We start from the raw sequence: 22,488 nt of genomic DNA, 5'->3' as shown, positions 1-22,488 counted from the left end.
TCGGCTCACCACTGTAGGGTTCAGGGACCGGTAGACGGGGTTCTGACTGGGAGGCGCTTGATGGTGGAACTGGGGGAGCGGCCGGTGTGGGTGGTGGCGCAGTGGGAGCTCGTAGATGTTGAAGCTGCTGGGTGAGCTCGGACACCTGCGCCACGAGAGCTTGAATGGCCCGACCCGACTCCGTAGATGTCCTCTCTTGAGCCTCTATCCGAGAAATGGTTACTCTGATGAAGTCATCAAGCGAAGAGGATCCACTTGCTGCTCCCATCGTCTGGTCAGATCGTTCTGTCATAATTCAGGGGCGGAAGCAATATGCAAGTAAACTCCTTTATTGTTGGTCAGAAGACACAGCAAAAACACACGGGTGGGCTGGTGGCGCAGGGACTTGATGGTCAGCGTGGAGGTGAAGACAGGTGACGGTGAATCCAGTGAAGTGAACATCCAACACGACGAACACCACGAAAACACCGAACAGGACACGATCTGGAACTGGAATAGGAACAGGAACTGGAACCGGAAGAGCAGACGACGACAACACACTGAGGACACCAAAACCAACGATCTGACAGGGAAAGGAGAGTGCGATGAGTTTATATAGCAGAGATGATTGATGGTAGCTGATGAGGGGAATGAGATCAGGTGGAGTGCTGATCAACTGAACGAGCAGCCACGCCCACTCACACACACCCACACACACAAAACAACAAATACACGAGACACGAAGAAACCAGTGAATTCATGAACCGTGACAATTATCAACTGGCCGAAATTTTGAGATCGCAATAGACGTGAAGGACTATAATGCGTTAAGAGCTCGCTCAAGTACTGCGGAGCTAAACCATTTAGTGCTTTGTAAGTAATCAGCAATATTAAAAAATGTATACGATGTTTAATAGGGAGCCAGTGTATTGTTGACAGAACTGGGCTAATATGGTCATACTTTCTGGTTCTGGTAAGAACTCGAGCTGCTGCGTTTTGGACCAGCTGTAATTTGTTTATTAAGCGTGCAGGGCAACCACCCAGTAGAGCATTACAATAATAAAGAAATAAAGAAACAGAGACAGGTAATGAAACCGACAAAGAACAGAGTGAATCGAATACTCATGAACAAAATTAATCTACTGAAAATATAGGCCAGAAGGAATCGGGTGAAAAGAACTCAAGGAAAAAAAAAGGAAAAAAATTATAATTGTGATGGAGGAAAAAAAAGAGGCATTTTGAAGAAGCAGGGACAAGTGATGCCAAAAAATCTCATCTTGAAAGTTCGGATACATACTGTTGAGAATATACCTCTGTCTCAGCTCTCTGAAAGCACTGATGTGACTGAAGACATGACTGATGATGATTGTCTTTCTGAAATCTCAGATATTCCCTCATACTATGATGAGGATCAGTTGTATACTGTAAAAGAGATTAACGATTTCCTTGGTGAAACAATTTGGAAGAAAAGCTGAAGTAAAGGAATTTTTTCCTGATGTGAAAAAAGTTTTTGGCTTCAGTGATCAAGATACAAAAGACTGCCGGTTATGAATTAAGTTGAAGAAAGAGATTAAGATTGGAAAAAAATGGTAACAAACCTGAGAAAAGAAAAAGTTCTTGAAAATTCTTTATAGTTTAGTTATGAAAGAAGCACAAGTGGTGAACTATCTGTCCCTTTTTGTCTTGTCCTCTCTTTTTCTGTCCTCTTTTTTCATGGACAGCCTTAGAATAGGATCCATAAATATCAATGGGGGAAGAGATTACAGGAAAAGAGCATGTTTAAATGAATATATAAAACAAGAATATGGATGCAATATTTGTACAAGAGACACATAGTGATGTGAAGAATGAAGTGGAATGGGAAATGAGATGGAGAAGTGATTTATATATGAGTCATGGTACAAATGTTAGTGGAGGAGTTGCTATTTTATTTCCAAATACGATTAATATAACCAATGTGTCTGTTGATGAAATAGAAAGAGGAAGAATTTTGGCTGTTCAAGCAAATGGTTTTGTTTCTGTTTTTATTAACATTTACGCATCAAATACTGGAGCAGAGAGGATACAAATATTTAAAAAGTTATATGAGTTTTTAAAACAAAATTGTGATGAAAATGTATGGTTGGTCTTAGTGGGTGACTGGAACTGTACAGAACATTTTACTTTAGATAGAAGTGGAGAAGAACCTCATCCCTCTTCTGCCAAATTTGTACATGATGTTATTAGTAATTCTAATTTAGTTGATGGAGACAGCAACACCCTACAGTTAAACAGTACGTGGGTAAAGGTTTCTCATGATCATATTAGTACTGCCAGATTAGACCGATTTTATGTTAATAAGAGTAAAAGTAATAGAATTTTGAAATCTACAATTTGTCCAAATGGGTTCTCTGATCATCATTTATGTATAATTGAAATAAATGTAAGAAAGTCACAAAGTCATAGCTAATATTGGCATTTTAATGCGAAATTGTTGCATGATATGCTTTTTTTGTGAAAAGTTTAATGTGTTTTGGATGGAGTGAAAAAAACAAAAAAGTAATTATGATATAGTTCAGTGGTGGGATATAGGAAAAGCACAAATTAGAATATTTTGTCAAAATTATATAACAAATGGTAGGATAAAAAAAACAGTTTTTGAACTAGAAAAATAGATAAAACAGACTGAAAGAGAGTTAATTGTTGGAGATGTTGTGACAGTTGGGAAGCTGAAAAAAAGAGAAGCTTTAGCCTCTTTATTTCACGAGAAAGCAAAAGGGGCTTTAATTAGAGCTCGCTTTGCATTGTTGAGAGAAATGGATGCACCAAGCTCCTCCTTTTTTTAATCTAGAGAAGAAAGAAAGAGAAAAAAAAATTGTTGCACTTGAAAGATGTAAATGGGAATGTCATTTCAGATCCAAATGAAATGAGAAATATTGCTTTGGAGTTTTATAAAGACTTATTTGGAGAAGGACAATGTGATATTGGATGCATTGAGGAGTTGCATAAAGACTTGTTGAAACTTTCTGATGAACAGAGTAAACAACTTGACTCTGGCCTTCAGCTGAAAGAACTGTCTGAAGCTGTTCGAAAACTTTCAGCTGGAAATATTGATTAAACTTGCTCATTTTGTGGTCTTTTTGAAGAAACTGCTGCCCATTTATTTTGTGAATACATTTAGGGTTGATTTACTAATGTGACCCACCGTTTTATCCTTACCGATATTATTTATTTTTATTACGAAATCCCAAAGTTGTCATCTCTTGAATATGTTGTTAATTTCTTTATTTTATATCCAAACATTTTCATCCACAAGCAAAAGTGGCTTATTGCTTTATGTTTTCCTCTTTTTCTTGTTCATCCCTCAGGCCTAGGCCTATAAATAACAAAAAATGCATTTTTTAAATGTATTATAATGAATTATTTAAGAAAATATATATTAAGATATTCAACCTTGTAGGTTCTTTTTTCCTGTGTAAAAAATATCATATTACTGTATGTATGTAAATGTTACCCTCCTCAAGTCTCGGAAGCCTGAGAGAGTAAGCTGAATGTACAACACTGGCCAGCACTGTAAAATAATAACGAGACGCTGTAAAACTGGAGTACTGGCTGCAGTCTTCGACAATATTTAATTGACTCTGTTCATTTCAATGCATTAACAACATTAACATATTTCAATAGAGATTTTATACATTTTAATCAAGGCTTTTCAGAGATACATTCTCCTTTTACAGGGTTTTCAACCGAATATCATGTATTTCACATCACAATAACATTCACGAGACATTACTCTAATTTTTGAACTGTCACAAATGAATATTGCATTTTGCTTCAAGCAATTCTCGTGTTTTACATGTAAGTCTCCATTTTGGCTCTACCTCACTCATGTTTCAACCCAGTCTCACGGCAGTTCGTGACATAGTCACGAAATTTAATCTATTGATTTCCCCATTTTTTCGTGTCACTCTGCACGACTTTCAATCTAATGTATTTCAATGGGACGTATTTTTCGTGCCTGCACCACGTTTTTCTTTCGAGAGCACAGTATTGTTTTTTCTCAATTGTTATTCATTTTGCAAACTTTAAGAGCTACATTACTCAACATTTAATCAAGAGATTTTAATCCTCGTTTTTATTGCTTTATATTCGGTAGGTTACTCAACATGAATCTATTGATTCGTGTCTATGGGCACGAATTTGCTTCTTTTTTTTCGTGTCACTCTGCACGACTTTCAATCTAATGTATTTCAATGGGGCGTAGATATGCACCACGTCTTTCTTTCGAGAGCACACTATTGTTTTTTCTCAAATGTTAGGCTATTCCCTTTGCAAACTTTAAGGGCTACATTACTCAACATTTAATCAGGAGATTTTAATCCTCGTTTTTATTGCTTTATATTCGGTAGGTTACTCAACATGAATCTATTGATTCGTGTCTATGGGCACGAATTTGCTTCTTTTTTTCGTGCCACACAACACGACTTCCAATCTAATGTATTTCAATGGGACGTATTTTTCGTGCCTGCACCACGTCTTTCTTTGCAACATCGTCTCACCCCTATTCGTCACATAGGCTATGCCGTCTGGTCATTTCCCCCTCACGTCCAAAGCCGACGTTGAGGGTACCCCCTATTCGTCACTTGACAACAACGGAGAGGGTCGTCCGATAGATTTGAGTGCAAATCCCTCATCTTTGAATTTTGAACTTTGATTATTTTTCTAACCCTAACTTTTTTTCCTCTCTTTTTTATATAATTTTGGGCTACATTAGAATTACATAATTACAGGACGGTATATTTTCTATATGCTTAAAACATGCCTTAATTTAGGTGGGATATTTTATAATTTTCGATCACATATTGTGGTAATTTCCCCCTTACGTCCATAAGCCGACGTTGAGGGTAGCTAGCTGAAACACTTTTCTAAATCGGTAATATCAACGATTTTTCCTCTCTTTTTTATATAATTTTGGACTACATTAAAACGACATAATTGCAGGACTGCATATTTGCTGTAGGCTTAAAACATGCCTTAATTTATTGTGGGATATTTTATAATTGTCGATGGTATTTCAATTTGCAATGGCTTATCGTGAGCCTACTTTGCTGCTTTTTTTTTTGCGCAAAAAAAAAAGAAAAAAAGAATAGCCTAGTTTTATAGAACTTTCATCTCAATACTGATTATGAAGTTGTAATAAATTAATTATATAGCCTACTGCAGAAATGTTTAAATTACTTTATATGGACATATCCTTTGGCAAAGAGATGGATGCATTCTGGGAAGTGATATGTGTTTAAATGTAATGGCTACATACTCATGTTTCCTTCACTTGGACATTTATGCTGACCCCTTTAAAATGTTTAGCACGGATATAAAATATTAAGACTGTACTTTTTAATTATGATTGATATTTTGGCGCAATTTTGTGCAACACGTCACTGTGTGTGTGACCATCGCAGAAACCATTGCCCAGCGCGATTCCACCACGGTAAGTCGCTTACAACAGCCTAATAAGCAAGATGAATTCATAAGCATTATTTACACGTCCAAAATTAATAAAATTACGAGTTTATAAAAAAAAAAAAACATGTTCTAAGCCTAGATATAGGTTCTAGATGTATATATGTATATATAGGTATATAAAAAAAAAACATGTTGATATATATATATATCAACATGTTGTTTTGTTTTTTTTTGACGTGTAAATGCTTATTGAGTATTTATTGGGGGAATAGTAACTTTAATTGGGGACATCTAGATGATGTAATTTTCTCTCGATCATCGTGGTTCACACACAACGTCACTGTAATGTGTCAGTAATAACAATATTATCACTTGATCTAACGTTATAACGTTACTGCACATAACGCTGCCTTTATATCTGGGATGGCGAACCCTAGACACATACACGCCATTAAAAAAAAAAAATGTTACACGACTTTTAACAGTAGCACAGGAAATAGGAACAACGTGAATCTGTATTTATTTATCCTAAGAATTTACAAGAAAATGGGAATCACTCACTATTAGAGTACACTTTTTAAATCTTATATCAACATAACACTACATAATTAACATTTTCTGTTGTTCTCCCTGCAGATCCTGTCAAACATCACCTGTCGAACCTATCCGAACCTGATTTTCAAAACCCAAAGGCACTTTTTAAGAGCCAACCTCTATCTCTTCATTATTTTCTATATCTTACATCCTCTCTGTTACTCTCTTTCATCCTCAATCTTTATCTATCTCACAGTCTTTATCTATTGCTCTTTCTTTCCTCCCTGTCTGTCTTTGTCTACTTGTCTGTCTTACCCATCTTTGTCAGTCTGTCTGTTTGTATCTGACTGTCTGTTTGTATCTGTCTGTCTGTCTGTCTGTCTGTCTGTATCTGACTGTCTGCAGAGATGGGCATAAATACATGGAAATGTATTTAAAATACAAGTACAAAATACTGTGGGGAAAAATGTATTTAAATACAAATACAGTATTTTGTATTTTGAAAATACACAAAATACTTGTGAAATTGGCCATCCAGTGCAGGGATAGGTCACAGTGAATGAAGAAACTACATAGGCCTACTGACTTATCATTCCTAACCTCATCTCTGCCCTCTCTTTCTTTCTTTCTTTCTTTCTTTCTTTCTTTCTTTCTTTCTTTCTTTCTTTCTTTCTTTCTTTCTTTCTTTCTTTCTTTCAATTACAAATAAACTTATGCAAAATAGCAGCCATTTATATACTTATTTCTGGTTACAATGTAGTCTATTACTTGTGGTGAACACTATTAAAAAATTCATACTGTATGTAAAACTGTGGGAACCTTTTCTGCTAATTAGCAAAGAATATGGATGGGCGATATGACCAGGGCCGGCGCTAGCCATTTGGGTGCCCTAAGCACAAATGCTTGGTGCAACAAACAAACAAAACATCTCCAGTTAACCAGCAGAGCATTCATTTCATTCGTTTTTTAAATAAGAGTCGATCTAGCGCTGAAATGTGTTGTTTTTTTAAATCAACTGATCAAAGTGCTCGTTGCCGAGCGATCAGTGGCGCGGATACTATGTTTGTTTCTGGCTCGCGCACAGCCTTCACTCAGACGCGCTTTTCAATCCGTTGTGGAGAGACTCTCTATTCGCTCCGGTACAATTAGAAAACAAAAAGCACAAAAAGTGTCCCTGCCTGATATACAACCACTAAAAAACATAATCGGTTTTGATGAGAAAAAAAAAAAAAAAAACTATATGAGTGCGGATTAGAACTCAAAACCTCTGACACGCTTGGCAAAAATTCTACCACTGGACCACTTAAATACACACATAATTTTCGTCGGATCAACATATAATAGGCCTCATTGAACGACCACTTAAACACAATATTAACATGCTTTAGACATATTTTATTTGTTATTTATACTAGTACCCTATTGTGATGATTTTTCACGACCCAGATTTTTTGGTGCCCCCCCAAGCACTTGGTGCCCTACGCGCAGTGCGTGATGTGCGTGTGCGGAGCGCCGGCCCTGGATATGACCAAAATCTCAATTTTACTTCACTGTAACAATATCATGGTTTCACAATTCTCCATATCAGTTTTGATTCCACAGCATAGACTGAATTTCAAACTCTTTTGATTTTTTTAAAATAAATAATTAATCAGAGCGTCATCTCACATTCCCTTTAAGAGCAGGCGCGCTTGTTCCATGGCGGGTTTGCTATTATAACGGCGGATTTGCTAGACGCACGCCAGGAGCGGTTCACAGCCGAGGAGAGCGACGTTCTCGTCAGGGCCGTAAAACACAGAGAAGTGACATTGGGGATGGAGAAACACACCCAGATTAGCTTCGGTTAAACAGGCGTATGATAATTTGGGTAAATGTGTAAGCTAGATTTATGCCTATTTTTTCACATCTTCATGGACACAACAATGATTTCCCCTGAAGTCCACTGAGCGCGTAGCCTGGGTTTCCCGATGCTGCCTTGCTCGCAGCGCGATTTTATTCACGCTGCAAGGCAGCCTGGACACCATGGACCAGATTTTCCCCTGAAAAAGGGAACCAATCACAGAACGGGGAGGGAGTAGCAAGACGATGACGACACCGAAGCAGTTTGTTTATATCTATGGATCCAACATGGCATCAGACTCGACGTTACCTCTACCCTCATGTTTATCTTGCACAAACGGTAATATTCGCTAAACGCCATCGTGTACAAATAAATCTTTGACCCATCGTCTTTTTCCTCGTCGAATTTCTGTCACTCTACATATGTCATCTGGTATAATTGAAACGATTGGCTATGAGCTACGTACAGGCGCATTTGATAGACATTCATAGCGCCCAATAAACGGCTCTGGGCATTCGTAAACCACGCCTCAAATACGAGAAAATGAACATGTGGTTCCCAGACCAAGTCTCAAATGAGACTTGGTCTGACGTTAGCCAGGCTACTGAGCGCGGGTGCAAAATAGGAATGATACATGCATCGGTGTACAAAGTCAATTGTGCTGGGTGCAAGATAGGGCCCGTAGTGTCATATCACCCAGCCCTAACATGCAGTAATGCTTTAAACACATTTGACAAGCTAGTTGATCAAAATAAACAACCGGTCAAGACTGATTGGCTTACGCTATTTTCCCACTTGTCTCTGCTCTTTTATTCTTTCACGTTAACTGAAGTGAATAATGCACTATTTTACCTAGGGGTGTCAAAATTAATCGTTTCTACGATGCATCGCGATGCAGACAAGGACGATTCGGTATCGGTTCAGTAATAGACCATAAACGGTTATAATGTACTGACGCTTTTCTTACGTCATTTGTCGGGTACGTGCTTTGTTGCGGTAGCATACAATGGCAGAGGGAGGTGAGACGCGAGTGAGAGAAAATTAAAAATGCTCCAACTACTTTAAAAGCCAACATCTGGGCACATTTCGGCTTTTATGAACAACGTGGTAAGCACAACCTGCAGAAGACACGCGCTGTGTGCGCTCATGTCACGCACAAATAGAATATGCAGGAGGTAATACCACTAACTTGATAAACCACGTTAGCCGTTTTCACCCCGAGCTGTTATCGCCCGGCAGAGTCTGACTGCTTAGAGTAAGTGGATGAGCTCCGTAACCCGAATCCGCAGCCAAAAACAAATCACCCACCCGCCCCAATAACTTTCTCTGATTTAAGTATCCGCACCCGATGGTCAAATTACAATTATTCTGTGTTGTTACGCGTGATTATAAATGGATGATCATCACTTTCAACAGCGGACTCGGCGACGGTTGATGCGCGCATCTTTAATGGTAACATAATACACTGCTTAATGAGCGCTGCTTTTAAATGAACATTTCTTTAAAACAAAATTTATTTGACAGATTTTCCTTTTCTTAGTGTCATAAACAAGCTTTAATCCCTTGAAACTTAAACTGGAATGTCACTTTTTCTGTCACTGCAACTTCCCGAACAAGCGAGCACATGCGGTGCATCGTGATGCATCGTGATATCGAATTGAACCGGATCGATGACATAATAATCATAATCGAACCGAACCGTGAGACCAGTGTCGGTTCACACCCCTAATTTTAACTTTAATCAACAAGTAGAATTGATCATGACATTCTCACCTTATTCCAAAAAAAAAAAAAAAAAAAAATCACTGATCTAATGCTGAGCTAGTGAATGTCTGAACTAGTTGATGCACAAAATCAATACCCTGATAAAGAGGTTGACTGGCAAAAAGTATTTTATGTATTTTGAAAATACAAAAATACTCATCTTAAATGTATTTAAATACAAATTACATTTGATTTTTTCCAAAGGCTTTAAAATACAAAATAGTATTTTGTATTTCAAATACGTATTTTAAATACATGTATCTGAAATACTGCCCATCTGTCTGTTTGTATCTGTCTGTCTGTCTGTCTGTCTGTCTGTCTGTCTGTCTGTCTGTCTGTCTGTATCTGACTGCATTGCAATGGCCACCAAGCATAAACTTGATTCAAAGGATCCCCACTACCAAGAGGGGAGACGCATGGCTCTGGAGCTGAAACATGAACACATTCTAGCTGAAGCCAAGGTTAGAGTTTTTGTACACCTCAATCATTTTATAACAAACATAACAAATTAAAGTAAAATGTGATGAGGAATATGTAAGAATGATGAGTGCAGAAGATTTAATACAGGTATATTGCATGATGCATCCTGCCATGCTCTGTGACATGTGTTAATAAGGGAATATAATAATAATAATAATAATAGTATATGCAGTTCCATCCCTCTGAGTTACAGATACTTGGAGAATCTATTCCAAGGCTCATTTAAGCTGTTCAACACCTTACTAACACCCTATGTTGTGTTTTCCTTTCACAAGTTACCTGCCTTTTGGTTACCTTACTTTTATCAACATCAGTCTTACAAGAAATATTCACTCCAATACACAGAGAGCAGCTGATGAGAGGAAACGTATACGAGACCCTCCACACACCTCTAAAAGGGACTCTGTAGGACGTGGTAAGCCGAGGGGGAGGCGAGGAGGGCGACGCCAAGCCTCCGCCACAGGTTATATCTGAATTATTTGACATTTGTAGGAATTTACTATGACAATGTTGGACCAACTCAAATTAGAACACTGTAATTGTTTATTGAGTTTAAAATATTCAAATATCTAAAAAGACATTAAAAAGTAGATAAACCTTTCAGTGACGCTATTGTAGAAGATATTTCCAAGTACTTAACAAAAAAATTTCTGATTTCATAAATTATTTAGTATATAGTTTGAAAAGAAGAACAAGAATAGAGTGTGATAGCCTAACTTTTTTCTTATTCTTCTATGTGCTGTTTTACAGCCACATACCCCACGGTTGAGTGCTCCCTGTCATCCAGTGTGGAGGTTCCACTTACTGCAACCTCAACAAAACTAAATCCTCAAAATGTAAATGTAATTTGGTAATTCACAGTGATGAATTTATGCATGTACAGTATAAAAAAAGTGTTCATTCTAATACTGATCATTTGACTTTTAATTGTTCCTTATCTAAATGATCCCTTACTGCTTTATTTTTGGATTTTCTTTACAGAAAAAAATATGGAGAGGCTCTCTGATATTTTGGCGTCATGTCCTCCTGCTGCTCAGCCTCAAAGTAGCTCTGCATCATCATGGTCTTTTCGGCAGCAGAAAGCCTCAGAGCGCTGGAAGGAAGCAAGACCATACCACCTAAAATGCCTTATTTCAAAAGAGGCTGTTGGTCATCCCCTGTGTTGCCTTTGCAACGAGCCTGCTGTTATTAGGTTGGTTTTCATTAATACCAAACTTCAATTACCCAGGGTGGGTTTGCTGAGTGCCCTGCTTCATAGGCTAAGATACATGTCTTTTGGGATGGGAGAAGACTTAGATACCCAGATGAAAAACACATTAATGAGAAAAGTAAATCTAGGACCTTCTTGCTGTGAGGTGACAATGCTAAACACTGAGCCACTATGCAATCCTTTACAATAAAATCGAACCTAGTAAAAGTGAAATAGCTTAAATAGAGTGTACAGTACTTTATATAAGTTATTCACCTGAAATAATGTATTATATTATAATATTGTTTTATTTTCTCCTTAGGTGCAGAGAGTGTCTTCCTGAGGAGTGGTTCTGTGGGGACTGTGATGTATTGCATCACAAAACACATCCACTCCACAACAGGGAATGCGTTTGCCAACTGTGAAGGTGCCAGACTGCTCCTGTGGAGGCACAAACTTCACTGTGTTACCAGGCAAACCAGTGATTTTAATTACCATCAATGGTAAAAAAAAAAAAATATATATATATATTAGTGGTGGGCCGTTATCGGCATTAACGTGCTGCGTTAACGCGAGACTCTTATCGCGCGATAAAAAAAATATCGCCGTTAATCTATTCTCCAAATTGGGTTGGGAGATGGCTCTATACTACACAAGCTATGATGACGCAATCTACCCGCGGCCGCGAGGTAAACCCGGCTGCAACGCGTATTCGTCGTCATCTTAAGTAAACACAGCTGAAAGTGAAAGCTGGTGAAAAAGATCGGTGCAACATCCATTATTTGGACTTGGTACGGGTTTAAGCCGTCAGACGAGCAGCAGCAAACTATATACAGAGTGTGTGGGGTAACAGTTCGGTAAGTTAACACACGACTAATCCGTTCGACCACCTCAAATTCAAAACAAAACATGATATCACTGAATAGAGCCCTGCACGGGCCTCAAATCTAGGCCCGAGCCCGGCCCTGGCCCGAGACGCTCAGGCCCTAGCCCGACCCGTGTCCGACAGCTCATCAGAATTATCAGCCCGAGTCCGACCCGAGCCCGTTTTTTTTTTTTTTTTTTTTTTTTTTACAGCGGCAGCCTGCCCTATTTGCAGCCATTAAAATATGTCCGTTATGTTTCTTTTCTTTTCATTTCTTTATTAAGTTAATTTAGACAAATGTTTGGAGCATTAAAAAAAATAAAATAAATGACGACCAAGCAAGCCGAGCCAACAGCGAGTAAAACATGTTTGATCAATTTAGCCTCTCAAATCAACGCTAATACTTTACTTGGCTACAATAAAATCCATAGATATAAAACACTTCAAGCATATCACACAGACAGTTAGTTCAATGTTTATTTATTAAACCACAGTGACTAAATGTTTTTTTGAAATACTGAGGCAGGCTCAGGCTGCTCGCAACAGCGCTCGCAAACGAAATGAGCAATAGCCAATCTAAACAAATTAAATAAAATAAATTGGAGAGAGTACTGTGTCTCAAATATGGCCGTGGGAGGTTCATGGCAGTGGTATGTCTGTTTTAAGATGCTTCACAGGAATTTATTTACAGTTCTGCTTTATAGAGTATACTGAACTAAGGCATGCATGTTACATATTGAGTGTTGTAATATTAATTTAGTTTAATGGTGTATTTTCAGTTTTCTTATGTATCAATTGATAAAAAAAAAAGTCAATGTTTTAGTGATTATGCAAGATTGTCTCATGTATACATATAACTGTTATTGATTCTTAGCAAACATTTCGATCAAGAAACGAGTGCACGACCAAGTGATGTTAACAAGGCGACCGCATGAGGAAACAAGCGTTTTGGTGTTGGAGATGGCACAACACTGCACGTGGTTGCAGAGCCTGGCAATGGTTCTCAAGAACAAGTTGGCTGAGGAGGGTAAGTTTAATTAAAACCCTGTCCATCTAATGTGTTTAAAAAAAACATACAAAAAAACACATCAGTCACAGAACTTGGATGGAGTAGAACGGTTATGGCTCTCTTTGCCGTGGTCCTTTGGGATATACATAAAAAATGGGGATTAAAGTTGTTACTGTAGCTATGGTAACAAGTCAGTAAGGCTATACAGATTCACATTTGCTTGAAAGATGTGCAGATTTGTTGTACTATGTCTGTTACTGGAAAGCGGAAATGAACAAAAGAATTTGAACATTGGAATTTGTGTCCTGGTGTGTTACATGGGGTTAGCATAACATCAAGATTAATCTTATTATTATCTCCTCCAGTCAACATAGAAAACCTTGCTGGTCAGCAAGTAACAAAATGTGTTACTTCAGCACAACTGTAGTGAAGAAGAAAACTGTTAACTTAAAACAGCTATCAGACATATATATGCTGCTTTGGGCCTCCCTCCATAAAGTCACCTCAGTGAGCCATGTTGCCTTAAGTTGTTTTATACAGAAGCTAGCCTGGTCCCATGTCAGCGATACACATAAAAATGCCAATTATCCTGCTATGTAGATTTGAATTGGTGATATCTTTTTACTCCATTTAAGTTATTTGGCCCAAACATAAAAGATCACATTCATCTAATCTTTCCTAATGATCCGCTAGCATAAGCAAGCCGTCAAAAAACGTGTCTCTGTAGGCAGCCTAGGCTCTGAGATCTGCACACAAAAACAATTGCACTCACCACCACTCAAAACCAATCACGGCGGGTGTTGTGAGGTTTTGCGCTCGTGCAAGGCTGCCTATGACGGCTGCACGCGAAAACCTCACAACACCCACCCCTGTCGGTGATTGGTTGGAACACTATTTGTTTTGGTTTTGAGTGGTGGTGAGTGCAATTGTTTTTGTGTGCAGATCTCAGAGCCTAGGCTGCCTACAGAGACGCGTTTTTTGACGGCTTGCTTATGCTAGCGGATCATTAGGAAAGATTAGATGAATGTGATCTTTTATGTTTGGGCCTGAAATCACTGATACAACCTTTAATATAGTTTGTCTTTAATGTAATCTCGTTTGTATTTTGAGACGTAGACCAGGGAAATGAGGGACTTTGCTGTCTCTTGAGAAGAAGACTGTCAGAGGTGTCAGAAAGGTTCCAAGTGGTCCTCCAACAGTACAAGACTGCCTTAGGTCCTGAGGCCTCTGTCCTTCTACATGTTGAAGAGGAAGATCAAAGTGGCCTCAGTAGTCCAGACACCAGTGAGGATGAAGAGGAAAACACAATTTAGGTAATTTATTTATTATTATTATTATTATTATGTTTGTTTGTTTGTTTGTTTTTTGGAATAACCCCCTGTTACTGTTATTCTTAATAATTTATTTGTGTGTTTTATTAATGCTTTACACACCTTACTTATTCTAAAACAGCTGAAATTCACCCTCTTATCCTAATTCTTGCTTTTTTGTTTTTCTGTATTTCCCCAGATGGAAGCTGCACGAAGGACTATGTTGAAGGAAATGGACTTGCCCTATATCTGTGTATTATTAGTATGCTGATTGATTAACCACATCAAAATCTTGTTAAAAATTCAAACTGTGTATTTAGATTTTCCAAGCAATTTAGTAAGCACATTGCACAGTTCATTGAAAATGCACAAACCTCTCAGTATAGGTGCACCAATCTTATCCAAAAATGTAAACTTTGCATGTATGATATTACCAGATGTAATTACTGGGCTCATATGATATTAGGGTAGTGTATACTCTTTTAAGAGAGACTCCCCTTAATTGTGGTGACCCTGTGACCTTTCCTTTTGCACCAACGTTAGGCCAAACTTTTGACTTGCATACAACAAATGTTATGAACCGATTTCTGTAATTTGCTGAGCAATGAATCATGTCATGTTGACCTTATGACATTCCCTGTAGCACAATCATTAGACCAGAATGTCAAATTGAATATTGTCTAATTGGGCAGATTGCCATGAAATCTTGTAAGCACATGATGACTTTGGTGACCTCATGACAATTCCTCTATCATCACATTTAGGCCTTAATGTAAAAACTCATTCTTGATTGCATTTCTCAATATTCACTTATTCTGTGGTGCAGCAGCAGTGTCTGTGTCAGTCTATGACATTTTGTTTTTCCCCAGAGGAGGCTGCCTATATGGATCACTACTTAATTGAGTGTATATAACTTGTGTAACTTTATATTACTGCAAAGATGCATTATAGTATGTAACAGAAAAATACACCGTTTTTTATTTTACGATTATAATTTATATTGTATATTATTACAGTTGACAGATGACTTAATTCTTTGTTCTGCTGGAGCTTTTTGCAAGTAAACTTAATAACCTCACATTCCAATGTTTTTAAATACAGCCTTATGGCTTGTTTGACAAATATGCATTTGGTGTATTTTTACTGGTATTGTTGTGAAAGACAAAAGATGAATATTTTGTTTTTACTTTTTCATACTTTATTGAAAAACAATATTTTGTATTTGTATAGTTGATTAAAAAAAACATCACACTGTGGAATCTTGTTTACAGATAAACTGTTTAACAGTTTAAACTCTGTTTAACATCAAACTGCATTATTAATTAATTACTTTAATGCATGTCTTTTTACTTATTTTCAAACAATCAACCTTGTTTGTAATTAAACAAGATCTATCATAATAAGTAATGTGTATCTGTTAGGTGTATATGTTACAGTTTTTCTCGATTGCTGAAACACTATAACTATGGATTTGAACTCAAATTTCAAAAACACAACACCGTTTATCAAAAAGCACACCCTTTTCCCCAAACTATAAACACTACTCCCCAGTTTTGACACATGAGTCAGATTTGTTAAACTTTCACTGCAAAACTTTACACACATTATCCATTTATCATTGCCTACACAATGTTGTAATTTAGAAAGCACTACACAAAGAGTCAAAACTGATCACACAGCAATCAGAACCTTCAACAGATCGATGAAACGGATAAGATGAGAGAGGGAGGAGAAAGGGAAAGGGCTAAGAGACAAGCAGTCTCAGATGAGATTTGTGCCAGCTCCCTAGTTGGGGTCATCCCTCTGTTCCCACAGCTCTATGTTACCACGGCCCTATGTTACCACATTTCTGAGAATTTTTTTTTACTGAAAATTTTGAAAATTAGGTTCTATGTTCCCACAACCATATGTTCCTACAGTCCTATGTTCTCTCAATATTTTTAAAATTTCAAAGATTTTTCTCAAAATGAAACTCTAAGTCAAGTAATTTTCTTACCACATTTAACCCTCCCCTGTCCCCCAAACAGTTACTGTAAGCAAGAAGCGCCAAGTCACCAAAAGGTCAGGAGAAATCTGTCAGGAACTCTATGATCCCTGTGATAGAAATTTAACATTTAGATGTGTTCTTTTACTCTTAGATGTGTTTTTACTTATAGACGTGTACAACTTGTATTAACATCTTTTACTTTATTTTTACTCATAAGCATTTAAAGAAATATAATCATATAAGCTAAAGCACGTTATTAAAGATATGTAATCAAGTGTTAGAAAGGCATAAGTTAATACAAGCTTGCAGGGACAAAATGTTCTGAGTTATAGGAGACTGAGTAGCACAGAGTGTACTTCAAATGACCTTTTGTACTTCAAGTGTCCTTTTGTGTGCTCCAAGTGTGAAAAGTATGTGTGCAGCGTTGATCGAAATAAAGATAGACAAAAGGTGTGAATTTGAGCAGCAGCTAAAAACAGGAACTTGTAGTAGGCATGGTATTGTTCTGTCTAGATATAATTTATGCCAGACAAAAGATCTTGAACAAGATGTTTCCTTTTAAGGTAAGCGATCTTTTGAGACAGCTGAAGCCTACCCAGGATGTGTTAGGGGTATATAACCTCGGCAAGGGAACTAACCCTTGGCCTTCTCATAGCAGATGCTCTCTGTATGTGAATGCCAATTTCTTGCAAGAAATAAAGCTGATCTTTGTTAACCTTTGAGATATCCTACTGTCTTACAATTATTGAGAAAAGTTGAGAAAAGAATTTCCACAACAAATGGCGACGAGGATTGGGAATCGCAAAGCTGATGACCTCCGTGGACGAAGCAATTGATTGAACATCCCAAAGACAAGAAGTCTCTGGCTCCGATACCCCAACGCTAAAAATGCAAGGGATGGGAGAATTGTGGACACCACGGCAGGCCTAGGTGGACGCGATCCCGAATAAAAGAACCAAGCTGCAAAAAGCACGGTGAGAGAAAATTATTTACGTGGTAAATAAGAAAATTATTTGCGTATTTTTCCTAAAAGGGTCAGGGTTTTGGAATAAGCCTGAAAGTAATTTCCAAACAGGGTTTGAGAATAAGCCTGATAGTAATTTCTCAAATGCCATGTGTTAATTGTTTTCCCAGAAGGGCCAGAGTTTGAGAATAAGCCTGATAGTAATTTCTCAAACGTCCAGACAAGGTGCTGTTTGAAATAAGCCTGATAGTAATTTTCGAACATTTAAGAAGGCACTTGTTTGGGAAAAAGACCTAGCATCGACGGATGTGGGCATTTTGAAAGTCCTAGATTGATGAATTTAGGCAGGCGTGGTGGCCACGCTGGGGGAAAGAATTAACACAGTGAATATAGTGCGTGGTGACCACGCGGGGAAAGGATTTAAATACGCAAATATAAATACTGAAGAATTTAAATACGCAAATACAAATACTGTTGAGTAAAATTAGTGCAAAAATGGGTAATGTTAATGATAAAGAATTGGAGACAGTGGATTTCTCAAAAGGGAATTATTGTTCCATGACCAAGAAAAATGGAACACAGTTAAATTGTACGGATTTAATGTCTGTTTAATGTCTGAGTGTAAGCCATCTGCAAAAGACAAAGGAAAATTGGACAAAAACAAGTCCAAAAAGAAAGGAAGAAAATATAATTATGACTTTGATGGTCGAATTATAGATGTATGGTTAAATGAGGCAATTACCAGACAAAGAAAACAGATAAATGTAGCATTAGCAACCATTAGAGAGTGCAATGAGAGACAAAGCCAGAAAGAGGAAGCCAGAAAAAACTTTACTAAGCTCTGTTTCTAATTCTTCCGAGGAAATGAGATGCATGAAAACCCGCCTGGGTGAGGACGACCGCTGTCTGGCTCCCTACTCCCCCTACCAAGCACCACCAACAGTGGCCCTCCATGAACCACAAAGACAACCAGGAGCAATGGGAGGTCAAGATCAAGACAAAGACAAAGAAGAAGAGGGAACGAGTCTGCAAGCAAGACCACCAAGACACCCTGAACATCGAAGCCTGCTAGGTTCGATCACCCTGCCCTTTGCTCCTCCAGACTACACTCCTCCATCTGCAAAATTCGTAAATGTTCACCAACCCAAAGAGAAGCACAGGCCAGACAATCAAAGATAAGTACGTATGAAGAATATCTGAAAATTGTTTTTTTCTGGACGGTCTGGACCCTGAAATAGGGAAAAAGGTCAAGCGTCTGGAAGAAATCCGACGACACGCAACGCATCAACAACAGCTGCTGAGAGACCAAGCCAAGAACAAACAGAAAAAGATTGACAAAGACACTCAACTGGCTCTGCTGAAGATGGGGTGGAAGAGGACGTGGAATGGGTGACCGACCCGCAATGGACCCTGAAGTTTGTTATAATTGTGGGCGAAAAGGACACTGGAGAAATGACTGTCCGGATCCTCCAAAGAACAGAGGATTCCAACAGCCACCAAAGCCACAAGGAGATTGAAAGAAGGAGGGGGAGGGGAGCGACGGTGAAGGGTCTGACTCCCAGGTGGTAAATATGTTTAATCTTATCTCTTTTTCTGCTCCTTGCAATGAAGAAAATATGCTTGCTGTTTCTTGCAATGAAGAAAATTCGCTTGCTGATACTGAACGAATGTATAAAGCATTTGCAAAATTACCAATGATTGATATCAGTATCGAGGGTAGGAAAATTAAGTTCTAAATTGACAGTGGAGTGAAGAACTCAGCAATTAAAAATGAACAATTGCCTGATTTAATTGTATTATCTGGAAAATGGGCAACCTCCAGAAGTGCCACAGGGCATCTGGTAAAGGAACCATATACAGCAGATTTGTCTTGTCAGATTGGTGATCACTCATTTTCTAATGCTTTTCTTGTAACTACTACCTGTCCTTGTAATCTTCTGGGAAGAGATTTGATGTGTAAACTGAAGCTGAACTTGTATTGTGATGACAGTGGCCTCACTGCTGATATGAGCATGGTGCGAATGCCAACTGAAACATTATATGTTTTTGAATGGAGCACTCCTCAGTGTGGTCTGCAAAACAAAGCCACAAATAGGATGCCTCCTGACCATGATTTCATGGAAGAAAGTGATTTGCATTGCACATGTCATGTTAGCAGTGAGCCAGATGAAATTTTTGCTGAAAAATTGTCTGAACTAGAGATTGAGGAACTGAAAACCTCAGAATTAGTTTGGTCAGATAAATGGTGTGCTGTGAAGGTTGAATTGACTGATAGCCAAGCATCACTGTATGATGTGGAGGGGGCCGTCCCTCACATCTCTTTAGCTAAACCACAGACTGCAGAGTGGAGAGAATTGGGGCTTTTTGTGAAACAATGTGACTCACTAAAAGATTGGTGGCTGACAAAATGTGTGGCCATCTGAGAGCACAGGGTTTTACAAACAGTCACTATAAGAGAAAATATTAAGGGAATCAGAACTGTTAAAGTGATGAATAAATAGTACTATATGAATTGCACGTGTTTAAATATTATACTTTTTATATGAAGGCGTCTAGAATTTGTATCCCGTTATCCCTGGGAGACAGTGTGGGAAAATGGTTTTGATCTATGAGATTCTAAGAGTCAATGGTTTACTGTATGTTTAACTAAGATACTTTTTTGTGCATTGTGCATATGAGAATGAGATTGGGTGACCAACTTTAAATATAAATTGTGATTTGACAAAAATATTGGTCACTCCATTTCATTTAAAAGGTCATTTTCTAGATTCAATAGAAACAATGTTTTCTAATTATAAACATTTGAAATCACATGCTGTCATCATCAGCGAGATAGAAATGTTTTTTATTTTTGTCCATGGATCAAAGATTGTGTGAAGATTTCCAAATCTTCTTTTAAATAGCTTATGAGCAACAACAAAAAGTGGAAAATTGAAATTGTGCAAAGAATGACAAATTGCATTTGAGAAATTAAAACGGATTCTCTCAACTGCAATTGTAGGTCTATACGATTTCTATTTAAAGTGTTTAATCTATTTGATTTTGAAAAGCTAGGTTTACGTTCACTGTGTTAAACTCAATCACATGACGACTGCATCGGACAACTGAGAATTGATATCGTAACGTTCAGACACTGTCGCAAGGGGAATGCCACAGTGTGTCTACGTTCAGTAGTTTCTGTCGTCGTCGAACTTTGTTACCGTTCATATTTGGTGGTATTCCACTCCTAATATATGTTCCCCATTCAGTTCCTAAACTGCTAAGGCAGACAAGAATGAATGAATGAATGAATGAATCTCTGGCCAGAGAGGGGGGTGTGTGGAGTGTGTGAAAGTGGGTGTGTGAATTATGGTGTTGAGAGACATAAATGATGTCAATCAAAACAGCTGTATCTACACAGGGTAAAATATGACCCAACAGGGAAGAAAATATTCCCAATAAAATAACAACCATGGATGATTTTGACTAACTATCCTGAGCTGGGTTATTGTTGTGGTAGAAATAAACAATGCCACACACGTACAGTGTATAACTTTGGGAAGGAAGAGAGCAAGCTAGCTTGCCCTGTCCACCCAATACTTAACGTTTTACTTTTTACAGGATGTCATGATGGATCTCATCGAACAGAACTGATTCTGTTCCAAATGTATAAAATATTGTCTTGTTACTGTTTAACATGAAATTTTACAGGTCTCATCGGAAAAAAGGACGACCGGCCAGACAAGCAGATGAGTCTGGCGACATGATACATGTTGTCACTAACAAAAATACTTAAGGTCTCCATTCACAGGTTGTTCTTATGGTTCACTCCACAAACAAGGTCCAGTGGACTGCGGTTGTGTTCTGAGGGAAAATCTTGCAACTATCAGCAAGGTTGCAGTGTGTGACACCTCCGTCCAAGCTTCTCACCTTAGACTACACCAACCAGCTTGAGCCAAACGCCAACCAGCCCTCAGCAACCCCAAACGCCGACACCAACGACAACGCACAGCGTCAAGTGGGGGATCAAGGAAGTGCTAGTAACTTTTCCTCCCTTGCCAACGTGGGATAAGCCCATTGCAACGTTTCGCAAAGAATCACCCTGGTGAAGATGGAACGTCCATGGGGCAACGAGATGATCAACACAGCTGGAGGAAGATGTGGACCAACTAATGCTTTAAGCTTAGTATAAGAATTAATTTTGTGTGATGTTTATTGATGTTTTATTTGTTTTAATCAAACTATACTGTAGGACTTGAGTATTTAGATCTCATGATTTGAACAATTACGGATTCATTTGAAAATATTTCAGGTACTCGTAAATTAAGAAGAGGGAAAATGTCTTAATTCTGTAGAATATAGGGACATTAAATAGGGTCATTACTGTAAAGATAATAAATAATCTAGGGACTATTTTTGAAGAAACTTGAGGGTTTTAGAACCCTAATTCAGATATCATAGATGCTAAAAAATTAATAGTGGTAATAATTGTTCTCTAATAAGGGAGGATAAGTAACTTTGCTGGACTAGGTCCGAATAGATAATTGGGTAGGTTTCTATAGCGATTGATTAATGACATGTCAGCAGCTAAGGCTATTATCATGGCAGGAGCTGGGTTGAGCTGAGTTAATTTTAAAATTAATGACATTGTTTGAAACAAGATAATACAGTTATTGATATTTGTGTTAAGGATAAAAATGAAAGTATTCTAGAACTTTTTGGTTAGATTTTATTACACAGATCCTTAAATAGATCTGACTAAGTAAAACAATCGCCTACTTGAAATAAAAGCTAGCAAAATAAGGTCAAGAAAAATGGTTAATCAGCAGTATCAGCCTGTTAAAGGCCTAATAGATCAATGTGATTCGAAATTTACCAAAGGATAATGAAACTTGATTCAAAGTTAAAAGGCAATGTACTATGGTATGATTAGTTGTTGTTTTTTTTAAATAGAATTAGATTGCTAGAATTAGAATGTTGGGAAGAAGATGAAGTTGAGGTTACAGTGCCTGAAGATGAGGTATACGAGAACGAGAGCGAACATGAGTTTGACTAAGAAACTAAGAAAATTTACTTGTTGTAAATTACTATTATTATGGAGAAAAAATGTCAAATTTTGTGTATGTTCTTTGAATGAACAAGG

At 37.9% G+C, this 22,488-nt stretch overlaps 3 long non-coding RNA genes across 3 annotated transcripts in view; all 3 read left to right on the top strand.

Moving 5' to 3' along the window:
• The window catches only part of LOC309512612, a 99,184-nt gene that overhangs the window by 54,561 nt on the left and 22,135 nt on the right, over nt 1-22,488 (top strand). The window lies entirely within an intron of this gene.
• On the top strand, nt 8,790-10,874 carry LOC309499054. Its single transcript, XR_014206128.1, has 3 exons — nt 8,790-10,023; nt 10,388-10,505; nt 10,793-10,874. It is a non-coding gene; the product is annotated as an uncharacterized lncRNA (long non-coding RNA).
• On the top strand, nt 13,031-16,127 carry LOC309505431. Its single transcript, XR_014208436.1, has 3 exons — nt 13,031-13,123; nt 14,222-14,418; nt 14,615-16,127. It is a non-coding gene; the product is annotated as an uncharacterized lncRNA (long non-coding RNA).

Source organism: Leuciscus leuciscus (genome assembly GCF_965113295.1).
Source record: "Leuciscus leuciscus genome assembly, chromosome: 1".
Lineage (NCBI taxonomy): Eukaryota > Metazoa > Chordata > Actinopteri > Cypriniformes > Leuciscidae > Leuciscus > Leuciscus leuciscus.
The sequence above is the reverse complement of the archived record's forward strand: the minus strand, read 5'-3'. Positions and strand labels throughout refer to the sequence as shown.